The following is a 25,268-nucleotide window of genomic DNA, read 5'->3' as shown; positions in this document are numbered from 1 at the left end:
GAGGACCTAGTTGAAAATGGTGAACAAGGTGAAGAAAAAGTTTGTTCCTTCTAATTACCAAGTTAGCTTGTTGAGAAAGATGAAATATTTAAGACAAAAGGACATGACTGTGAAAGAGTATAGTAAAGCATTTTATAGATTGGGCATAAGATCTAGACATGTAGATGACGAGGTTGAGAAAGTTGTAAGGTATCTAAATGGATTGAGATCTAGAATTCACGATGAGATAAGTTTTGTGAAATTGGAAACTGTGGAAGAAGCATATCAATATGCCTTGAAACTTGAGGAGATCTTGAAAAAGAAGCATGAAGAAGGACAAAGAGGTAGAGGTGGAAAAGAGGTAGAGGTGGTAGATTCAAGAGAGGCAAAGGTAGATCTTATGGAGAAAATAGCAGATCTAAGAATTATGTGCTAGATAAGGGTAAATTTGAGTAAAAAAGTGATGACAAGGGCAAGATTGAGTCTAAAGGTGGTAGTTCTTACCGAGGAAAATGTACTTCTTATTCTAGAGGTGTTTTTCATGGTAATTTTTTTAGATGTGGCAAAGAAGGGCATAGGTCCTTTGAGTGCAGATACTCTGATGAGAATGAACAAGGTAATAAAAAGGTGTGATTCAAGGAGAGCTTGAGGGTTCACCAAGTAGACCCGAGGTTGGAGAAAATTAGATGGTGAGGAGAATTTTGTGCAATAAGACAGTTGATGAGGACTTATTCTGAGGAGAAATCTTTTCAAGACCAAATGTAAGATGGCTAGAAAATGTTGCAAACTGATTACTAACAATGGAAAATAATTGAATTTAGCATCGGAGGAGCTGGTTACAAAGTTTCAATAAAAAAGGTTGAGACACCCTAAACCCTATCATGTTTTAGGGATCAAGGATGAACATAAGTTGTTGGTAAGTGAACAATGTGTTGTGCAGTTCAAGATTGAAAATTACTTTGATGAAGTTCTGTGTGATGTTATGCCTATGGATTGTTATCATATTTTTTTCGGTAGACCTTGGCAATATGATAGATATGTTATGCATGATGGAGGATTGAATCAATATACTCTTTGGGTGAATGGAAGAAGGTAAGTATTATTTCCTTTAATTGAAAGTCTAGATGAGGTTAACTATACTATTCAAGTTTGTGTGGTTAATGGGAAACAATTTGAAAACAAGCTAAAGAAGAATCAAGTGTGTTTTGCTGTAATTCCTAAGGGACTGACTTGTGGTAGTAGAAACCGAGTGACAACAAACAATGATGAATGAGTGACATAAACTAATGGAAGTCAAGTGGCAGAATAAATTGAAAGGTTGTTGAATGAGTACAATGAGATTTTTGTTGAAGACATATCTAATGGTTTACTACCAATAAGAAGTATAAGTCATTGTATGGACTTGATTCCTAGAGCTAGTTTATAAAAAAAGTACCATATAGATTGACACCTACAGAAAATGAAGAACTTACTAGACAAGCACAAGAGTTATTGAAGAAAGGTTTGATGAGAGAAATTTTGAGTCCATTTATTGTACCTGATGTATTGGCACCTAATAAGAATGGAGAGTGGAGGATGTGTACTGAATCCAGAGCTATTAACAAGATCATAGTGAAATATAAGTTTCCTATGCCGATGATGGATGACATAATCAATTTTTTGAGTAAATCCAAGTATTTTACCAAGATTTATTTGAAGAGTGGTTATCATCAAATCAAGATCAGAGAAGGTGATGAATGGAAGAATTATTTCAAGAAAAAAGATGGTTTGTATGAATGGTTGATTATGCCTTTTGGTTTGACTAATGCACCTAGCACTTTCATGAGATTGATGAATGAAGTTCTCAAGAAATTCTTGGGTAAGTTTGCAATTTTTTACTTGGATGATATTTAGATATTTAGTAAGACTAAGGAATAATATCTTGAGCATGTTAAACAAGTATTGCAGAGATTGAAAGAGGAGAAGTTGTTGATTAATTTGAAAAAGTGTTCCTTTATGCAAGAGGAAATTGTGTATTTGGGATTTGTGATTTCAATTTATGGTTTGAGAATTGATTATGAGAAGGTTAAAGAAAATTTGGAATGACCTACACCTAAGAATGTCGGTGAGATAAGACCATTTCATATAGAAATTTTAATAAAGAATTTCAGTTATGTTTGTAATGCTACGACTAAGACAATGAGAGGAAATAAGAAGGATTTCAAGTGGACACATGGAGATGGAAAGAGTTTTGAGACTTTGAAACAAAAGGTTTTTGAGTTACATGTATTGGCTTTACCTGATTTCAATAAGGTATTTCGGGTGGAATGTGATGCAAGTGGTAATGCAATAGGAGCTATGTTGAGTCAAGAAGGTAAACTTGTTGCTTTCTTTAGTGAGAAATTGAATGATGCTAAAAGGAATTATTTTGTATATGATCAAGAGTTTTATGCTATTGTTCAAGCCTTGAAGAATTTGAGACATTATTTCATTCCTAAGGAGTTTGTGTTATATACTGACCATAAAGCTTTATAGTGTTTGGGAAGTCGACATAAGTTGAATCAAAGACATATGAAGTGGGTTGAGTACTTGTAGAGTTTCGCATTTGTGATCAAGCATAAAAGTGGAGTTACTAACCAATTTGTTGATGCATTGAGCAGATGATCTTCTTTGTTGATCAAAATGAAGGTTGAAGTTATTGGTTTTGATGAAATGAATGAATTGTATGATACTGATCTTGATTTTCCTGAGGAGTGGAGAGAGTGTAGAGCACCAAACCTATCAGATGAAATGAAAAATTTTGACGATTATTTTATTCAAGAACATATGTTGTTCAAAGGAATTTAGTAGTGTATACTAAGAAGTTATATGAGAGTTAATTTAATTAAGGAAAAGCATTGTTGTGGTTTGGTTGGACATTTTGGAATTGATAAGACATTGAGTTTTCTTAAGGATAAGTATTATTGGCCATAAATGTATAAGAATGTTCAAAATTTTGTAAGGATTTGTGGAATTTGTCAAGTTTCAAAAGGAGCAAGTCATAATATTGGATTGTATACACCTATTTTTGTTCTTGAGAAACCTTGGAGTGATATTAGTATTGATTTTGTTCTTGGATTACCTAAGACAAAAAGAGGGTATGATTCCATATTTGTTATTGTGGATAGATTTTCTAAGATGACACATTTCATGCCATGTAAGAAGAAATCAAATGTTGTGAATGTTCCTAAGATTTCTTCAAACATATTGTTAGTTTTCATGGATTACCAAAAAGTATTATTTCCAATAGAGGCAGTAAGTTTGTTGGTTATTTTTGGAGCACTTTGTGGAAGAAGATGGGTACCGAGTTGAGATTTAGTTCTACATTCCATCCATAGATAGATGGACAAATAGACATTGTGAATAGAAGCTTGGGTAATTTGTTAAGATATTTAGTTGGAGATAAGCCAAGTAATTAGGATATGGTATTGGCACAAGCTAAGTTTGCATACAATAATTTTGTGAATGGGAGTACAAGAAAAACACCTTTTGAGATTGTTACTGGAATGTAACCTAGAGGAGTATTAGATTTGAGGGATGTTGCTGGTGAAGAGAAGAGAAGTGGCGAAGGGGAAAATTTTGTTGGTTTTATGAAGTATTTGGATAATGAAGTGAAGTTGAAGTTGGAAAAAAGTAATCAAAAGTATAAGGATAATTCTAATAAGTCTAGGGGACATCATGTTTTTGTATTTGGTGATGAGGTGATGGTTCATTTGAAGAGAGGAATGTTTCCTATTGGAACATACAAGCTGAAAATGAAGAAGTTTGGACCTTGTAAGATCTTTGGGAAGTTTGACAATGGTAGTGCTTATGAATTTGAGTTACTTGATGACATGGATATATCTCCTATATTCAATATTTTTGATTTGTTTGAGTATCATGAGTCAGATGGTGAAGTTGTTGTACTTGATGATTATCAAAAGAAGAATATTGAAGAGGTTGAAAAAATATTAGATCAAATAGTTGGTAAAAGAAAAAGAAGAAAAGATTACTTTGAATATTTGATGAAGTGGAAGAATAGACCAGTTGAAGATGCTACATGGATTTCTCAATATGAGTTGGATTCATCTCAAGTTGTGACATCTCAATGATTTAGGAGAATAATTTCTTTCAAACCTAATTGTCTAATGCAGGAGCATGCTGGGTTGCCTTGTAATCCTGTTAGTTTTTGTTCATTCTACTACTTACTTCTGAGTTTCAGTGTTGGCCAAGTTGCCTAGTGTTGGCCAAGCTATCTAATGTTGGTTGAGTTGTTTACTATTGGTTGAGTGTTCCTTCATGTGTCAAGTGAGCCTATTATTTATTGATACTTGGATCTTTCTTTGATTGAGTCTGTTTGTGATTGGTTCTTAGTTTCATCCGACTTGTGTATTTAATTTGGATCATGAATTTAATATAAGGATATTCTCTTGGGATGTGTACAGACCATTTTTAGGTCAACTTTTCTATTGTGTAATGATCTAGAATCTTCTATAAGTTGTTTTGGTAAGTATAAATAGGGGTATTTGGTTTAGGTTTGGTAAGGACTTAGAGAGTTGAGAACAATATTCATGGAATAAAGCATTTGAAGTTGGACCATGGATCTTGAAGTTGTAATTTGTATTTGGTTGTAACTTAGAAAGCTTTACAGTTGGGCATGAATGTTGATAATTAGATGAATCAATAAAGTAATTGTTGTTCCCTCTCCTTGGTGTTGTTCTCTGTGCTATTTTCTTGCATTGTATTATACATCGAGGTGGTTGGATAGTTAGGTGAGCCTCTGGCCCTATCTATTTCATCCCTCCTTGTGTCAATAGGGTACCCTATGACCCCTTTTGGCCCATTAGAACTATTGAGAGGTCATTTTGTATGATGCTAATGACAAAAATTCTCTCGAATATCTCTCTTGAAAAGTTGATCAATGACTAGCTACAAGGCTATGGATGGCTATTTTTCAACTAGCTGGATAACTCAATTGAAGATAAATGTGAATGTTCATAAGGAGGTCTTTATTGGTATCTACCAATTCTGCAGAACTTTGCTGAAACGTAACCACTTAAATAATATATTTTTGTATTTTCTATTTTATGATGAATGCAATTTGTAATCAATGTAACTATACGAATTCCTATTTTAACCAAGTGTTTGAAAATAAAATGATGAAGATAGAGTAACAAGAGATTAAATAAACTTACTAAGAGGGAAATTCCTAATGGACATAAGCCAAAGTAAAAACACTTTTGTGAATTGAATTATCAAAAAGATCTAGTAGGAAACCAATGAAATTAGGAGTAGTGCTTCCTCAACTCCATTGATGCAATTGTTGATGGGAACCTTAATAAAAACCAAAATATGTTTAATGTTTGATCAAATCGTGAGGCCATAGAAAGTGTGCTCACACGAGACAAAACACTAAGTAAGAACAATAATGATCCTTTCTCCAATTCGTCACAACAACAAAATTTGTTAACATAAGGCAAACACTAGAATTAAAAGATTGATCCATTATAACAAAAAAATATGACTATTAGCTCCATTATCATTCATGAACATTAATTCACAAAAAATAACACACTTCGAAAAGATTTACTACACTCAGAATGAAATCACCAATAGTATTTATTATTGCATCAAAATATCGGCCTTGAATACATATTACATCCATGTATTTAAAAGAAATCCTCTCCTCCTCCTATGTTATAAGTGAGAGCTTTTCTAATGAAAATACTATGCTAGAAATTAATAAAATAAAACTATTTTCATACAAACTAACTCTCTAAATGGTGCTAAGTAGGTTTGCACCATTATTTATATCAATTAATGGGTGCATGAGCCTTTACATGATGTAAAACAATAAGATAAGAAGAAGATAAGACGAGAGAATCCATGAGATGATCTGAGAGTCAGTAAGACTTATAAAAATGGAATATTGTCCTTCTCTAGGTGTTTTTGGGAGTTATTTTACCATCAAAACATGTTCCCGGTGCATAAAATGCTAAAAAATAGTAATTGGCAGTTAACTATCAACAAACTACTTCTTCAAAATTGTCAACACATATCTTGATTTAGCGCACCTCTGGGAAGAAAGCTTTGCAACAAATTCAGAAGGAGCTTTGGGAGGTTTGCTTACTTTCTATAGCTCTTATCTCTTCAAGTCTCAAGTTGTTTATGGTGAAGGTAATATTCTCCTCATTCAAGTTGAAAAAAATTAAAATAAAGATTCCTGGTTTTTGTTGAATGTGTATGCTCCAAACACTAAGAATGGTAGGAAGAATTATTAGGTTAAAATTAAGAATTTTTAATCTAGATTCCAAGTGGGAATGTGTAAAATAATGGGGGATTTCAACACCCATTTAAGGGAGGATGAAAAGCATAGAGGTCTGCCACGAGATCTGGATAGTAAGATGGACCTTTTGGATTTTATCAATGATTTGGCCTATCTCAATTTTGATCTTTAGGGAGGTTTCTTCACCTAGTGTAATAGAAGAGTGCGAAGAGATTGCATTCAAGTTCATTTGGACAGGGCTCTTATCTCTTTAGACTGATTGCCTTCTAATAATTGCAATCTTTCACTAATGGCCAAGACTAGTTTGAATCACTTGCCCATTTCTCTCACTTTAGACCCTATTGATTATTGGAAATGTAGATGGAGTAACTGAGAGTGGTGGGGCGGGGCGGGGGGTGAATTAGTTACCACAAAAACAAATCCATAGATCCCTTAGATGTCAAACAAGTTACTTACTATTGTCACTCAGTAAACATTCACAAAAATGTTGTAACTTGGTAAGAGTAATGAATGTTAACTTTAACAGATCTAAACATGCATGAAATGATTCACAATCATGAAAGTAAAATGCATGAACACATGAGATACCAAATTTAACGTGGAAACCCAATATGGGAAAAACCACCAATGTAACTAGCTATTGATTTTCACTCTTTTGAAGTGAGCCCTGTTAGGAGCCAACCCTGTTAAAGGTTTACAAAACACACTGTTAGGTGTGACCCTGTTAGAGGATTTATTCACCCTGTTAGGAGTGGCCTTGTTAGAGTTCTTTAAAAAAATTCAACTGAACTATCACCTTGTTAGAGGATTTGCAAAATGGCTGTTAAACCAACTCTGTTAAGAGATTTTGGTATCACTACTACAATGGTTAGAAAGTAACAATAAAATGACCTGAATAAGATGCAATTGAATTTTCTGATTACAGATCTCTATTCTACACCATTAGATCCTCCTTGATCAAATATAGCTTTGCTACTCCTTAATGATCTCTGATCATCTTTCAAAATTCACTCTCACAATAATCAGTCCACCTTCACATTCATATCACATCAAATTCACCACACTTAAAATTCACAACTTGACCTCTCATATATACCATTCAGATTATCAAGTCGGCTCAATTACAAGTTACAATCACCTATAATCATTACCATAGTCAGCTAGAAATAATACTTAAAAAAATTAAGCATTAAATCATAAATTAACAAATTCGTTTAATGGCCGACTCTGCTCGGTAAACATTGCTTCAGAAACAATTTCTTGAGTTAACCATTTCAACTCGGCTAACACTGCAAATTCTGCAAAATTCTTTGGCTCTTGAGTGAACTCAGTAAGAATTGAATTTCCTTCGTTGACCATGAGAGCTCCATAAGAACTATTTTCTGCCTCATTTTCCTTTGATGACCGAGTAGGCTTTGTAGACACTAAATTTCCTTTGCTAACCTTGAAAGCTCGGTAACAACTATTTGCACAAGGTAAAGTCTGAGAATGCTTGGTAGAAACTGTAAATCTTCTTGCAAACCAACTGAGCTCAGTAAGTGCTAATAGATGACTTGTATGAAATTTGTGTAACATCAAAGACAACACACAATTGGATAATTGTATCCAAAAATTGATATCAAACGTAACTTCCCTTTCAAATTTGAGAAAATGTGGACTTCACACCCAGATATTTTTCTCTATATCTCAGATTGGTGGAATATCCATATTGAGGGATCTACTATGTTCAAGGTGGCTAAGAAATTAAGAAATGTTAAATTGAACATTAGAAAGTGGAACAAGTTAGATTTTGATAATATCTTTCACTCCAAAGCTTAGATCTTGGAGGACCTAGGAATCATTCAGGATGTTATTCAGAAGGAGGTGTATAATGATGAGAGGATGGAGGAGGAAAAATCTATCCTATCTGAGCTTCACAATGTTATTAGTCAAGAGGAGGCCTATTTGAAACACAGGTCTAGGTTGTCTAGTTAAAAGAGGGGGACAAGAATACTAGGTTCTTCCACACCTCTACTTTGAAGCACGAAGTTCATAACATAATTAGCAACATCAAGAAGGGAGCAATGGTTTTGGAAGAAGGAAAAAAATAGTTGGTGAGGCTATTTCTTTCTTCACTAATCTTCTTGTGAAAGACCCCAATCTAGTGGAACATGATCAGCTGGAAATCTTATCAAACATTCTGGCTTTGATCCAACCTGAGGAGACTGAGATGATTGAGTCTATTCCCTCACCTTAGGAAGTTGAATAGGTTGTCTTCTCTCTTGCAGCTAAAAAATCCCCAGGTCCAAATGGGTTTCTGTCTTTTTTCTTCCAGATGTTCTGGAATGTGGTTCAACATGATGTAACTAAAGTGGTGCAAGAATTCTTTGGTGCTAGAAGTCTTCTTAAGGATATTAATGCCACTTTCCTAGTGCTTATCCCAAAGGTGGTAGGGGCGGACTCTATAGACCAATTTAGACCTATCAACTTGTGTAACTCTTTCTATAAGATTATTTCTAAAGTTTTGGCTTCAAGGATCATCAAGGTTCTCCCCTCCATTATAACTCCTCAACAATATGGTTTTGTCCCGGGGCAACAAATCCTAGATTCTATTATGACTGTCCATGAAGTAATCCACTCTTTGGAAGAAGATAAGATAGAAGGTTTCTCCTTAAGCTTGACTTTTCTAAGGCTTATGATCATGTGGATTGGGCCTTTCTCTTCAAAGTTCTTGAGGCCTTTGGCTTTAATTCAAGGGTTATCAAACTTATTGGCCAGTTGGTGACAACTACTTCCCTAGTTGTGTTGGTCAATGGACCCCCCTCGACCTTTTTCAAACCTTCCAGAGGTCTCAGGCAAGGTGATCTAATCTCCCTTATTCTCTTCATTATATTGGTTGACTATCTTGGAAGGATGATTTTTGCTAACAAAATTTTAGGTGCTCTATCTGGTATCAAACCTTCTTCTGCCCCCTTGGTTTTCTCCCACCACTAATTTTTTGATGACACTATAATGGGTGGGAAAGCCATAGTTGGTGAAGCCAGGGTGGTGAAATAGATTTTGAGCTCTTACTTGAGGGGCTCAGGGCAACTTATCAACTGGAACAAGAATCTATTTTCTTCATAAATACTCCAATTGAGCATCAGAGGAAGATTGCTGCTATTCTGTGTTGTGAAATGGGAAGTCTTCCTTCAAACTATTTGGGCCTCCCCATGGGTTTGAGGCCCCTTGATTCTTTCTGGAATAACATATTAGATAGGTTTAATAAAGAACTAGCTAGCTGGAAGGAAGTCACTCTTAGCCAAGCTGGCAAGATTCAATTGGTCAAAGCTACTCTCCAGAACCTTCCAACCTATGTGATGAGTCTTTTTGGGATTCCAAGCAAGTTTGCAAATCTCATGGAGAAGATCTAGAGAAAATTTCTTTGGTCAGGATTAGAAGGAAACAAGTGTAGACCTAGTGGCTTGAGATAATGTGTGTCTGCCAAAATAAAATGGTGGATTGGGGATAAGGAAAATGCAACCTTTCAACAAAGCCCTCCAAGCTAAACATGTTTGGAGAATCTTTTCTAGCAAAGGGAAATGGAGGGACATCACGGAAGACAAATATATTCAAAGACCTTGAATTAGAAACCTGCTCTTTAGTGAGTCAATTCCTAAAGGATCTAATATATGGAATGGTTTTCTAAACGCTAGAGCAGTAGCTAATAGTAGGGCAAAATAGAGTGTTGGGAATGGAGAGGATACACTTTTTTGGCAGGATAATTGGTTGATTTAGGGACCTCTTATTGTCATCCCTAATTTTGAGAGATGGGCCTTCATTTGCATCTAGAGGTTTGGGAGAATTGTATCAGATTACAGACAAGGCCAGGGCTAGAGGGATCTATCTACCATTTAAGTGGACCTTAAACCCCTTATGACTATTCTTCTCTCTGTAGTTATGAATGAGGATCATGATAAGCTTGTTTGGGAGAATTCTTCGGATGGAACCTATTCGGTGGTCTCAGGGTACTGAGCTATTATGAAGTAGGATTTGAGATCGGACTAGGCGAAAGCCTGATACCCTGGTCTTACCCTTAAAATCAACATTTTTTTCTTGCTTTTACTCCAGAATAGGATTTTGACTATAGACAACTTGTGCAAGAGGGCCCATCCTATTCCTAATAGATGTGTCCTTTATAAAAATCAGGCTGAGACAGTGGATCATCTATTTATACACAACTCTTTCTCTATAGAGGTTTGGTCTTTATTCAGTCAAGCTTTCAGGATGAGCTAGTGTGCTCCAAACTCGATTACTGATTTCTTCAGGCAATGGGATAATTCTTAGTGGGGATCTAGGATCCAAAATATTAGTAAATGGGCCTTGCCTCATTTTGGATGGGGTATATAGAAAGAACGCAATAACCCAATATTTAGGGATACTAACATTACTACTAGAATCCAATGGAAGTTATTATGTTGCTTCTGGCTACAACTCTCTCTGGGTTTAAAGGAGAAACCCCCTTGGGTAGATGCCTAGCTCACGGGCCTCACTCCAAAGATCAACATATTTTATTGGCTAGCCCTTAAGAACAAAATTCTAATGCAAGATAATCTCATGAAGAGAGGCCATGTTATGCCCAGCAGATGCCCACTCTGTAAAAACTAGTATGAGTCGGGAAATCATATCTTCATTCAATGTGACTTTGCTAGGGAGGTGTGGAGTTCTCTTAATTAGGATATGGAGATTCTCTGGTGCTGGCCGGATAACCTTATCGACTTTTTTAGTCATTGGAAAAGCCTTTGTAAAATTGTTGGCCGACAGGATAATTATGCCTAGTTTTTGCCTCACTTCTGCTGGAGCATCTGGAAGGAAAGGAACAACAGAATTTTTAGGGACAAAGAGGAGCCAGCTATAATTCTGGGAAGGAAGATTTTGAAAAACATAAAAGAAAACCTTCAAGTGATGAAGGAGGGGGAAGTTGATATAGGGGACAGGAAGACGGTTAAAGAAAAATATAGGAATCCCAAAAGATAGGATGCCAGATGGATTCTACCCCCGAAAGGGTGGTCAAAAGCCAACTTCGATGGCACTTCTAAGGGCAACCCAGGCCCCTCTGGAAGTAGTGGAATTATAAGAAACAATTTTGGGGAGGGGATTGCAGCCTTTGCCCTCTCGCTTGGTACCCAGACCAACCATTTGGCCGAAGCCAGAGCTACGTACAGTGTGGTAAAGCTAGCTTTTGAAGCTGGCATTTCCAAACTTTGGCTTGAAGGGGACTCCAAAAACATAATTAACAACATTAATGGAATCTCCCCCCCCTCGTGGTTGATTGCAAATATAATTGATGAGACACGTGCCGCCCTCACAAAATTTGAGAAGGTCCACATCACTCATGCATTTAGAGAGGCAAACCCAGTTGCTGACTGGTTTGCTAACAAAGGGGTGGGAGTAGACAAAGAGATGACCTGGAATTTTGAAAAAGATTTTCCGATGGAGGCTAAGTCACTAATCAAGCTGGAGAAAATCCACGAAAGTATGGGTCAATCTAACTATTATCATGTTTAATAAAGAAAGATCGGATGTTGGTACGAGCCATAATAAGTTTCTTGGTTGTCGTAATCTAAAGGGATTTTTTTCGTCATTTCGACACGTTTGGAGGATCGTTATCATTTTCACTTGCTATTGTTTCAGAGAGGCGAAGGATCACAAACCCAATAATAGAAACAGAGCCAAAATCTTGGCTGAAATTTTTTTGCAGAGATTGGGGCTCATGAGAATAGTTGAAGAAAAAATGGATGTCATGACTGGAGAGCAGAGCAGAAAGGAACCGGTGGGTGAAATGGAGAAGTGGAAGAATATGGGCAAAGTCTAGAAAAAATTGGAAAAAGGTGGGGTTGCAAATTTTTTCGAGAAACTCCATGGTTTTGACCCTGAGGTCACCAACAGCATGTGAACTTGTGGAACAATGGCAAGGTCAAGGTGAATGGGGTTTCTTTCCAAATCATAGAGGAGGTAGTTATGGAGGTCACTGGTATCCCTATGGAGGGTTTTAAATTCTACAGGGACAAGAAACTTTCGTCCAATGTAGTCAAGGAGTTCGTGAAAAATTTTGCAGAGATGAACAAGCTGGAAAAGAAAGAGTCTTTCTATGTGACGGAGACTATAAAGAAGTTCTGGAGGTATGTTTTATATGCCCTTATTGATTATGTTACCCTAGACCCTAGGTTTGATGGGGTCAGAACTCACCATTTTGTGATTTTAAATCATTTTCGCCATAAGAGTAGAATTTCCATTCCCTTTTACCTTCTCACTTCTATGAACAAGGCTATCTCTAGTTTCAAGAAGAAAGCCACTGTTAACCCTACTTTTCATGAGGATTTATTGCTCCTCATCCGTGAGCATTTCAAAGCTCAGTCTATATGCAAAAACCCTCCTCAAGTTGAGGATGTTGACAAAGGCAGCTCCAGCTCTTCTTCAGACTCTGATGACATTGAGAGCATTAGCTTGGAGGAGGAGAATGTTGCCTCAGGAAAGAAGAATAAAGGTCAAGGCAGGAAATAGTCCACAACTACAACTCCCTGCAGGAAAAGCCCTAGGGATCATGGCCAAGCTCAAGAAAAAGAGAGATATGCTGAGGAGGAGGAGGAGGAAATGGATACGGAAGATTCTGACAATGAGTCAGAGGAGTTGGAAGAGGAGAAACTTGGGAAAAAATGGAAGAGGGAGCTAGCGAGAGTTGAGGAGACTAGAAATCAGAGGACAGATGCTATTCCTCTTCCCCTCTCCCCTGTCCAGTCTCAGCCTCCTTCGGAGGAAAAAGTGAATGTCATTACTGGTGAGAATGAGGGGGAAGTGCAGGTCAATAATAGAAGAAAGGCTTGGAAAAATTTCAATGTGAGGACTGCTACTATGGGGATTTTTAGGGAAGTTATCAACCCTCCGATCCTAGTGGACAATCTAGAGGAGCCTAGGCTCAATGAGCTCATAGACCCAGCTATCCTGGCCATTTCAAACAATGCAAGGGAGACTGGAATGAACCTTCTGAATAATGCCTGCAGTAGTATGATTGACAACTTCAGATCAATCAAATGGATCTTCCATGAGCTGGAGGAAGTTAGAGAAAAGGTATCCTAGATGGAAAGTACTAAGAAAAAGACTGGTATTGACAGCCAAGAGGACCAAGATAACAGAGAAAGCTTAAATGAAAGGAGAATTAGAAATCTTGAAAACTAAAACCACAACCTGGCAAGTCAGATGATTTCTCTCTTGAGTTTGATGAATGAAAACATCCAATCCCTAGCTGGTAAACTTAAGGACAGGGGCTTCCTGGTGGAGGAGGGAGGATAGAATAGGGAGAAGGCTAGGCTAGATGATGACAAGGCCACTACCAGTACATTCTCCAGTATGGATCAGGGCATGGAGAAGGTCCAGGATCAAATGGCTAAGGAGCAACAAAAGATAGTCGAGGCAGCTCAGACTATGCAGGACATGGAGAAGATTACTGAAGACTAGTTTTCTTGTCTTTTGAATTTTTATCTTTCTGGCTTTTGGTTTTTGGACAGGCTTTCTGTAGTTTGTTTTAGTTTGTTTGTTTTCTGGCCTTTCTGTGGGCCTTTGTTATGGGCTGGGCCTTCGAGTTTTTGTTTTCAGCTATTGGACCTCTGTTTTGGCTGGGCTTCTTTTGCTTATTATTAGCCTTGTTTTTTGTAAAACTTATGGGTTTCAGGATTCCTTAAAACTTGTTTATCTTATCAAAAACATTACTACTAGAATTATGTCTAGAAAAATTTAAAAATTCCCTTTTGGAAAACTATACGTTTATAAAAGGAACTAACCCTTTTGTAGGTGATAACGTTAGAACTAATGATACTCAGATAAGAAGAAAGGAGTGCCACTGGTCTTTACCCTTGGAAGGTTGGCACAAAGCCAACTTTGATGGTGTAGCTAAAGGAAACTCAGGAGAGGTAGGATGTGGAGGGGTAATTAGAAATAGTCATGGGTATGGTATAGCGGTAGTTACTTTCCCCTTGGGTTTTCAAACTAACCATTATGTAGAGGCCTGGGTTGCTCTTCAAACTACGAAATTGGCTAAAGAGGTAGGGGTCAGATGCTTTTGTTTGGAGGGACACTCAAATAAAATTATTAAATTCCTAAGCGAAGAACACCCTCTAGCATGGAGTATTAAGAATATGATGAAGGAAAAATAAATAAAAATTTCTTTCCTTCAAAAAGGTCTGTGTAACATGTTTACCGTGAAGGTAATGTGGTTGCTGATTGGATGGTGAATGAGGCAGTAAGGAGGGACACATCACAAAGATGGTCAAGTGGAGAGGGTTTTTTGGAATATGCAAAAAGGATTATTGAGTTGGAGAGGATCTAGGGGAGAACGAGCAACATAAAGTGTAGTTATGCCAATTAATGTTGTCAATCAGGCGTATAAAGTAATGAGAGTTTGGCACAAGATGATTCTAAGGTATCATAATTTGGGGGTTTATTAGCACATTTTATGGCCAATCTTAAGGGCTTATGGTAATTACTACATCTATTTTTTTTTCAAGGTCAGAGTCAAGTACAAGTTTTGAGAGAAAAACTAGGTCTCTACTCACAATGATTGGAGAACTCAGAGTCTCTATTTTTATGTATGCAACATAATGGTTGGGGAGAGGCACCGAAGGGATCCAAAAGGAGAAGTTTATAAATGGAAGAGGCACTTGAAGGTGTGGGAGAAATTAGAAGAACACGACATCTCGTCCTTCATTGAAAAACTTCATGGCTGGGACCCAAAGATTACTGACCTAATCATGAAGACATGGAGAGAGGGGAAGGTGAAGATTGATGGGGTGGACTTCTAGGGAAATGAAGGGGTTATACACAAGTTGATAAACTCCCCTAAGAAAATTTTCCTAAATGTGGTGAATGATTTTGCTAAGGATGTGAAGAAAATGAAGGATCTTGTGAAGACTGGTGCCTACTATGAGCCCACATCTATAAAGAAGTTGTGGAGGCTTTTCGTAAGGGAAATTATTTCCTACATTATGCTTGACACCAGGTTTGATAGGATTTGAACCCACCATTTCATTATTCTAAATCATTTTAGGTATGGAACCAAAATTTCTATCCCCTACTATCTATTTTTCTCTGCAAATAAGAGTATAATGGATTATAAGAAGAAAGTGTACTCTAACCCAGCCTTCCACGAGGGTTTGTTATAATTCATATATGAGCATTTTAAAGCTCAAACTTGCAAAAGGGATGTTTCCTAGAAGGCAGTTTCTTCTGAGGAAACAAAGAGCTCCTACCTCTCGTCGAACATGGAGGATAGAGCTGGTATGCACTCAAAAGATGAAGAGGAGGTGGTGAAAATCATAAAGGATATGGGTAAGAAGAACAAAAAGAATCTAGGGAAAGGATTGGAGAAAAGGATAAAGTAGGAGGAGGAATTAGAATATGATTATAATGTTGAGGAAGAGGGGATGGACGCAGATAGGAAAGACACTATGAGAGAGGAAGGAACTAGTAAGGCACATGTAAGCAGGAAGGTGGAGAGCTCGATCAAAAGGAAAAGAGGAGGGGAGAAGGAAGCTGAGAGGGCTCACAAAAAGGGTAAGGAGAGAACTTCTGAGGCTCTGGAAGAGAGGAAGGAGGAAGAGGGCTTGGTGAAAACTATGATTTCTCTACATGCAAAGAGAAGGAAATCTATATGGAGTAACTTTCATGCAAGAGAACATATCAACCTAGTGGTGCTGGAGGGAAGGGATGAAAAAATTTAGTAAGAAGAGCTTATTGACCCAACTTTGGTGATTCTTAGCGATAGTGCTCAGGGAATGGGTATGAACCTCCTTAACATTGCCTGCAATAGCCTGGTGGACAATTTTCAGTCCATAAAATGGATCTTGCATGTAATTAAAGAGATTAAGTTCAGGTTACAAGGGAAATAAAGGCTAGAAGGGGTGGATGAGAATGACAAAATTGGTAAACTAGAGGCTAGAGTTTTAGAGATTTAAAAAAGGGTGGAAAGGATGGAGACCATGCACCATAGCTTGGGTAATAAGAGCCTTAACATAATTAAAGGTCTAAATAATAACATCATTTAGTTGCACAAGATGATGGGAGAAAATAAAAAGGGGAAGGAGGATAAGGAAAAAGAGGAAACCAAGGTGACCGATGAGGATGCATTTTCGTAGGGGGAGAGCTCAAGTAGGAAAAGGAGAGTGGAAAAGAGGAAGAGGGAAGAGGAGGCTTCTCAAGATGATAGTCAATCAAAGACCGACGAGGCTGAGGCCAAGGAAGAGATGAAGTTCAAGAAACTAGAGTTGGCTAAAGAACTTGTTCCCTAATGATTTCTCCTATTTTTTTCTTGTTCCCTAACTTTTGGCCTTTTGTTCGTATGTTGGCCGAGTAGGCTTGTTGTTTTTTATGTTGCTTGGTTGCTAGACCTAAACTTTTTAGTTTATTTATGTTGATTACTGGTGGGTTTCAAGAACCCCTGTAAAAAAATGTATTTTACTAAATCAAAAACTTTGAAAAAGTGCACCTCTAAAACACACACCTTGATGACAAGACCAAAAAATATCAAAAAATTTCTAAGTGTCAAAACTGAATTTCCAGCATCTGGGTTTTCTTCCTCTTTAGACCAAAATGATGTTTGGATGTTTGCTCTTGAATTTTTTCAATTATCTTTGTGATCTCCTTAGATTCTAGTAAGTCTAATGGCTCATACTTATTGCATACCACCTAGTGATAGTTACTTATTTCTATCCTTATATCCGCAAATTCTTCCAGCTTGGAATCTAACTCTAACAATGCTTCTTCTATTTTGATTTTTTTTTTGACATTATCTTCAGTCGAAGTGGCTTCAAATAATGATTTGAACTATTGAACTACTTCTTGTACTAAAGAAAGTTGAGTCCTTGACTCATCCTCAAAAACCTCTAGGCTAGCAGCAATATAATATTTGTCTCCTTCCAAAAATTGCCCTCAAACTTTATTCCTTATCTCTTATATATCTTCATATAATCCTTCCATGAATTCATTCCCTGCCGATACTTTCTCAATCCAATCATCTAGTTTATCCAATTCTTTAACAATATATATCTCCATCAACATTCAATACCTTTGCCCTTTAATAGATTTCAATGCTTATAAATCATTGGCCTAGGTACGTACGTCATCCATCAACCCAAAATCTTGGTTTACAATTGTAACCAACTTGTCAACTTTGTTTTGGATGTTGTGTAAATGGTTTAAATTACCTTCTATTATTTGTACTCCTCTGTCTTCAAAACTGTGATGCCACCTCTTGCAAGCATCCAAAAATGAATCAGTTTCTCCTAAGGCCTAGCCCACCTCTTTTCTCTCCAATGTTGCCCCTAAAGCAATTTCTGGATGATCAGGGTCTACTGGGCTCACTATCTCATTTAAGTATCCTCTTAGTATCTCGTTCTACTTCCTTAAAACCAAAAGCTCTGACTCATCTTTATCCAGGCATGAGAATACTTTTTTAAGGCCCATGGTGATCAAAGGTTTTGTAGTATCTATTGTGGGCTTCCCTAATACTATCTCCTTTATCTAGTAATCTTTAGGAGTCAACCCTTCTGTATATGCATGAGGTGGTAGAATAGTGATATGTGCTAACAAATCTAGATCTTGATTCTTCATTATAAAAGAAAGAGTCTTTGCATCACCCTTAGATGGCTCAGGTTTCTTAAGTGTTTTTATTAGCTCTGTCATACCCTCTTCCTTGGTAAGATCCAATTGTCTTCTTTTTCTGAATAAGACCTCCTTTCTTAACCGTGGTGGTGTTGTTCCCATGGACAACATATATTGTGTCAAAGAAGTTGGTTTTGACACTGGTCCCTTCCCTTTATTGCTTCTCTTTGAAGACTTCTCATGTTGAGGAGGGACTTTAGATTGGGTTTCTATATCAATGTGAGTTGGAGACCTAGCCTCTATCCTAGGAGGAGCTTGCTTCCTTTCTTCCATAGTCTGTCCTCCCTTTGATACTTCATTAACATGTAACTAGACATATCCTCCTTCCTCTAAGGTTTGACTCTCAAGTTTTACTATTGAAGGAGGTAGGGAAAATGATTCTTGGTCTAGTTGAACAAGAACTAATAAAAAATCCTGTGATGCACGTAGAGGAGGAATACCAAGAGGCCCTTATGGTAAAGGAGGTAATTGATCCCAATCTTCTCTAATGGCTCATTTTGAGGAGTATCTCTTATCTTCTCTCCTACCATTTCAGTCCCTACTAGCATAAAGTTGAAATCTGAGATGTCAAAAGCATCAATTCCCTCACCTTCCATTTATGTTGTTCCTCTTCTGGGGTCTCAATGTGGATAGGTTCTTGAGGAATAGAAGGCGGTGTTTGAGTCAAAGTCCCTTCTTCTTTTGCAGTTCTGGCCAAGCAAGTTCTTTTATTCAAGGGGACATATTCTATTTACTCCCCTTCATCATCTTCCACCTCGGGGATAGTTTTAGGTATGTGATGTGATGGAGTGCTCTTTTTCTTAAACCAACTCTTTTCTCCTACCATCATTGTCTAAGTTTCGTCCTTTTTCGGTACTAATAGGGAGGCTTCTATTGTATGGTCTTTAGGTGCTTGTGCTTCCTCTTCTGCTAGTTGAGGCTCTTCCTATTTAGGTTGGGCTTCTTTTTCTTGGGTAGTTGGGTCTTCCTGAGCCTCTTCCTCTTGATCCCTTACTCAAGCGACCCTCTTTCTCTTTTTTCTCTTTATCCTTTCTGTTTGAAAGTACTCTACCTCCCGCTCATGCTAATGTACCAAACCAACCTTATTGGTGACTTCAAATGGTAAGTATCCACAATGAATTTGGTTCCCTTTCCCTTTTTGGGTCGAGCTATGGCTTGAAGAGTTGTAGTTTGAGGAATTAGATCTAGACAACAATTTTTTTTTATCCATTCCTTCAACAATATGTTAAGCCCGATGATTAATATCATCATTTTCCTCTCACCCAATTTTTGCATTGATAATGGGCCTCTCTTATATCTTGTCCCTATTGTGTAAGGGATCCAATAGTTTGGGGGCATCCTTGTTCCATGCCTTGAGAGGTATTTCCATGTTAAGAACCTTTTTAGCAATTTCTAGACTCATTCTACAATAGTCTAGAGTTTAATCATGGTAAATTTTCATTAAGTTAGGGTTAGGAAAATATTTAGGGCCATGGTTAGGAGTGTGTGTTCAGATATAGTGTTCTATGTTGAGTAAGCTATTATGGTTAGAGTTAGGGTTAGTGTTATAACTGTGTTTATATAGTCAGATCATTAGTGTTTAATATTAGTGTGAGACTTACATTAGTGTTACGAGTAGAATTATGATTAGGTTTAGGATTTAGTGTTAAATGTTGAGTAATTTAATATAATTAGGGTTAGGGTTTAGTATTAGGATTAATTTTTATGTTACTATGGTTATAGTTACATGGTTAAGCTTAGAGTTAGGATTATGGTTAGGATTTAGAGCTATATCGTTAGAATCATGATCAATGTTAGGGAACTAATATAATGTTTCAGGATCTTTAGGATTAAATGTTTAGGGTTAGTGTAAATCTAGATTAAATATTTTAGTTAGGATTCACATTATGATTTTTTAGGGTTAAGAAGTGAGGATCGTGCTGTAGAAATTTATAGTTAGTCTTGACCTCATGGTTCTGTTTAGGGATCAGTTTTGGGTTAAAATGATATAACTTTAGGTTTAAAGGTTTTTATGGTTATGGTTAGAATCAAGGTCAATTCTAGGGTAAATATATAATGTTTAGAGTTAAGATTAGAATTAAATTTACATGAGGGTTAGCATTGTGTTACATGACATTTAGGGTTAGGATTCTGGTTATATTTATTTTTTAGATTAGGTTTTAGTAAAGGTTTAATTAACTTAAGATTAGGGTGAGGAGGTCAAGGTGAAGTTTAAATTAGGGTTCATATCATGACCTAACCGGTTGGAACTAATGCTAGGGTTAGTGCATTGAAATTATTATTAGGGGTAAGGTGAAGATTTAAACACACAAACACACACACATGTATATATGAACTTAAATTTTAATATATTACAAGTTCACGTGTGTACATTAAAATTTTAAATGTATGTGTACATATCCACAATATTTATGTCTAAAAGATGAATAAGTCATGAGTGAGGGAGAGAGTGTGTGTGTGTGTGTGCGTGAGAGAGAGAGAGAGAGAGAGAGAGAGAGAGAGAGAGAGAGAGAGAGAGAGAGAGAGAGAGAGAGAGTTCTCCTCAAATGTTGTCTTATTGTATTCTTTTCTACAAGTTCTAAGATAAAGAGGGATGGGGAGGGATGGGGGAGAGAGAGAAATTGACAAAAGTACAAATAGTAAGTTGACCTTATATAATCTATGGCATACCCATTGCATACCAAGGTGCAATTGCTAGTAATAATCATTTTTAGTCCCATGATTTATCACTCTTTCCACACCTCCAAATTCTATGTTTCTTTGGGAGCCATTATCATGTGAATTTTCTTACAAGACTTTGCAGTGGATGAGATTTCAGAAGGATTAATTGGATTTCTACAATTCATGTTTATAAAAGTTTTCGGATTTATTTAATGGTGAAAAATATTATATGTATCAAAATTGAGAAATTTTCATGAGTTGTGTACAGCTAGTAGTGTACAAAAAGGATGAATTTTAAAAAGGCTAAATAATCTTTTATTAGTCTATATGAAACATTAAAAAAGAATGCCTATTAGTACAATAGTTAAATAAAGGATTGGGTTGTTAAAATACCATTACCTTAAAATTATGGGTTGTTAAAGAAATCATTGGCTATGTATACATGAATGCTCTTTTTCTAAAATATATTTTAGAAGGAAAAAATATTTGATTGAAATTTAAATTATATGTTTTGTATTTTGTATTTTATAAGTTGAATTATAATTTTGTTATTATAAAAATATAAATTAATTATAAAGATTAAAAAATTGGTAAATATTTTAAATTTGAGTAAAGGACTATTTTATTATTATTTTTCACTTCTTTTAAATTGACAAAGAGAAATGTTCTTTTCATATTATATTCAGTAAATTAGGATAATGTAAACAAAATTATGAACAAAAAAACTTGTTATGATTGGAATGTGAGCATTTAAAAAGACAATGATAATTCTAATATTGAGTATTGAAGTAAGATATCATGTAGCTTAGTTTTTTATATTAGCGACAACAAAATAAGGGTGTTGTCTTGGATAGTATAATGAAGTAGAAGGATTATAAGTAGAATACCATTAACAACACATTAACAGTAATCAAAGGAAACTAGATAGACAACAACCTAAGCTTAGCTTTATTAAAAAAACCTAGCATCTAGAAAAATAAAACCAAATAGCATATTAGGAGTATTATCTATACTAATGTACACACAATACATAATAAAAGTATTTAAACTATGTCACACAAGACTATCTATCAACAAGTTTTTAAGAGGAATTTTTTTAACAAATTAAGATTTAAGCCAAGGTCATGTAAGCCAAATATAGTCTAAAAAACCATAGAACCACTGGAAAGCATTAGGATATCTTCTCGTTAAGGGTCTTGACTAACAACACCCTAACCCAATCTTTAGTCGGTAACATAAAAGTTCCTTTTAGTCATCATCCTCTACTAACTTCTCCCCAATTTTCTTCTCATGTAGAAGGATGTGAATGGTCACTGAGTAGTGCATGATCTTGATCGTGAAGCGACTAACCTTTTATATTCTTTCATCAATGCCAATAATTTTAATCTTGAGATTATATAGTACCTCACGTATACCTACAATGTTAATTTTAAACTTGTCAACTAGGCCACCGAGAAGCTTCAATGCACTAGGGTTCATGTCAGTGGGAACCTTCTCCATAATAATATTGTCTTTTATTGGCTAAGAAGAGAAAGAAGCCAATTTTTCTTCAATATTGAACCAGTGATAGGGGTATCATTCTTCAAACATTTAAAGACATGAGAGGGGTAACCAACATTATTAAAATTTCCCTCCTCTTTGCTTTAAGAATCCTCCTACTCCTAAGAGCTCATATCAACTATGTGTTTATTTCTTTTTCCCCTAACTGATAAGCAATTATAGTCAAGTGTCGATGAGCACTAATCTCCTTTGTGATCTCCACATCCGAATCCACTTGATAGGTGGTGAATTTAGCTTTTTGGTTGGCTTGTTCTTTAGGTTAGGGTTAGTAGGTTTTTTCTTTTTACACATATCTACAGATTGAACAGTAGGATAAGTATCCTAAGCATTTTGTAAGGCTTTAAGACCTAGATATTTTGAAGACAATGCTTTGTACTAGGTCCTAACATAGATAAGATGTTAGCTTTAGGGGAGGAAGGGGCAATCAAGGGAGAGGAAGGAACAACAGAGGCAGGTTGGACAAAGATGGATCTCAAGGGGCAAATATGTAAAGACTGGAATTCCTATCATAATGCCACATATGCAAATTACCATATAAATAGAAAGAGTCGAATTGAAAAGTCAAAGCTACTTTCTTAAAGGTTCAATCATTTCATTAAATTAAAAATACAAATATGGAGAAACTTCAAATATGGAGGAACTGTAACCCCTATGGATACTTCCTAATCCTTAGTTTTGACTTTTTGTGTTTCTATTTTACTGTTCCCTACCCTAATCCTTCTTGAAGATTGGTGATTGTGGGTTTTAATATTGTATTTTGGCCAATATTTATATAGTTCCTAGCATACTAGTTTGAGGAAGGGATTGTTGATAGTCTACGAGGCAGAATATATACACCTAGGTTTGCCTTATTGATCATGGGCATGGGCTTGGACTTAGTCATCTACAAAGGTTGGTAAGGGCTTTTCGATCATTTCTCAAAGATCCTATTTGCAATTCTTCCTAATGGATCCCTATTGGTTTGATTGATGGATCTTGGTCCCTAGGATTTTAGGTATAATGGACTTGTTGAACTTTTTTAATTCTTTACAATTTGTAACGTGATCCAGTTTTCCCTATTAAATTTCAATTCTAGGAATAAAATGCCAAGTTTATTATGAGGGAGTACCTTTTGCATACCCTCCTTTTCGCTCTTTAGATTACTTGGTTTTGGAGAATGTCTTTTTTGTTTGTGGAAGGGATCCTCAGTTGTGTTGATGTCCTTGACATAGTTCAAGATTGTTCCCTTGCCAACGGTTGGAAAGTCTAGCGCTGCTTGTAAAATATTAAAGCGTACCTTTTGCATATCCTCCTTTTCCCTCCTTGGATTCTTGTATTCACACTTTTCGTTCTTCTCGCCGTATTCCTTAAATTATTCTCCGCTACGTTTTCATCTAATAAATCAGCAGATCAATGCTAATTTGCTGCAAATGTCCGAGTAATCTATGATATTTTCTCTCCGTGTGTTTTATCTTCGCAGGTTTTTATCTTTGCTTGAGGCAATGTTTAATTGGATTCACAATCTGATCTTTTGTCTAATCCGCAGGAGTTTTATCCCCACCGTTTGTGTTAGATTTTCTGAAGAAACTATTTGAATTTCTGATTTTTTAAAACAATTATATTATGGTGTAGAAGCTTGAGTTCGTTGATTTAGCAAATTTGTGTGAAGAATGTTTCGGCAGGTTGATGTATGAAAGGTTGTAATTTTTTATTGGGGAAAGGAGTCTAAAATTTCTGTTCAAGCTCTTTAGTCCTGGGCGTATTATCTCTGTGTCTCTGCTGCCGTTAGAATTACGTAGATCTCTTCTGCTTCCTCTAATCTTTTGTTTGTGCTGAGCAAAGAATTCCTCTGCTTTCAACAATTTTAATCTTTTGAATTAATAGATTTTTATAAGAATAGTTCGTTGCCTTAAATCTGCTGTTGAAAATCTTGCTGCCAAACTAGAGATCGAAACCACTGCTAGTCGGTTATATAATTCGTTGCCAGACCGTAGAAATTCAAAACTTTTAGCTTTCCAACTTGAATGGAATGGAAGTTTTTGCTCAGATCTACACTGTAAATTCATGTGAAGTTGTGTCTGACAGAGTTGGATCCACTGCTCTTTTTCTGAGTTCCAATTGTTGCGAACACATGAGTTTCACTGGTCTGGAGTGCAAACCTAAATCGCAGAGCCTGAACTCGGTCGCTTATTGGATGCAAATTAAAATTAATTTTTAATATACAAATAAATTATCATTTGGAAAAATCTTCTCATAAAAAAAAAGTTAATAGAAAAATACTCAATAGCAAAAATAAACTAAAATTATCACATAAAAATTAAAAATTAAACTAATTTAGGCAAGAGCCTACAATGGTAACTTGTGAGCCTCATGTGGGAGGTCTTGGGTTTAAATTCATTTAACATATAAAAATAATAATAATAATAAAATAACATGTTTGTGTGGCTAATGAGCAGTGTGTTATCTGCCATGCCACCTTGGTCACTGTATCTTGTTGGGTGACCTGTTTCACCTTTGGACTGTAGTATTGTTTGGTTTGAGCTTCTTTAAAAAAATTATGATTTGTAAAAGGTTTCAACTCCCTTCAAAACTTGTTTTTCTTATCAAAAACAATAAAATAACAATAATAAATTTAGGCTTCAGTCATTTATCGATTAAAAAAAATTTAATTTAAATAATCATTTAAAAAATATCCTAGTCAAAAAATCTATTATGAAAAATTAATATGAGAAACACAAAAAATATATTAAAAAATAACTCCTCGCTAGATTAAAAATCAATATTTAAATTGAAAAATAAATTAAAATAATTTAAAAACTTAAACTTCAATCAATTTTTAAAATCGAAATTTAAATAAGGATGAACATGAGTTAAAAGTGGAGATAAATTAAAATTCATAAATTAAATAAAATCTTATATGAATAAAGTAAATTATAAATAATTTGTAATTAAAATAAAATATATATTTTAAATAAGTGAACAATAATAACTAATTAAGTTAAATAAATAAATTAAAAACAAGAGTTAACAGTAGAGATAATAGCTTATTAAGCTAAATAAATAGAAATATTAAAACAATGTATGAGATATTTTCTTGTTTTATAATTTTTAAATTAAATAAATAAGAAAAAAAAGA

The sequence above is a fragment of the Cupressus sempervirens genome, chromosome 5, assembly GCF_028749045.1.
Source record: "Cupressus sempervirens isolate cs-2001-9-10 chromosome 5, ASM2874904v1, whole genome shotgun sequence".
Taxonomy (NCBI): domain Eukaryota; kingdom Viridiplantae; phylum Streptophyta; class Pinopsida; order Cupressales; family Cupressaceae; genus Cupressus; species Cupressus sempervirens.
This window is presented reverse-complemented; position numbering follows the sequence as displayed.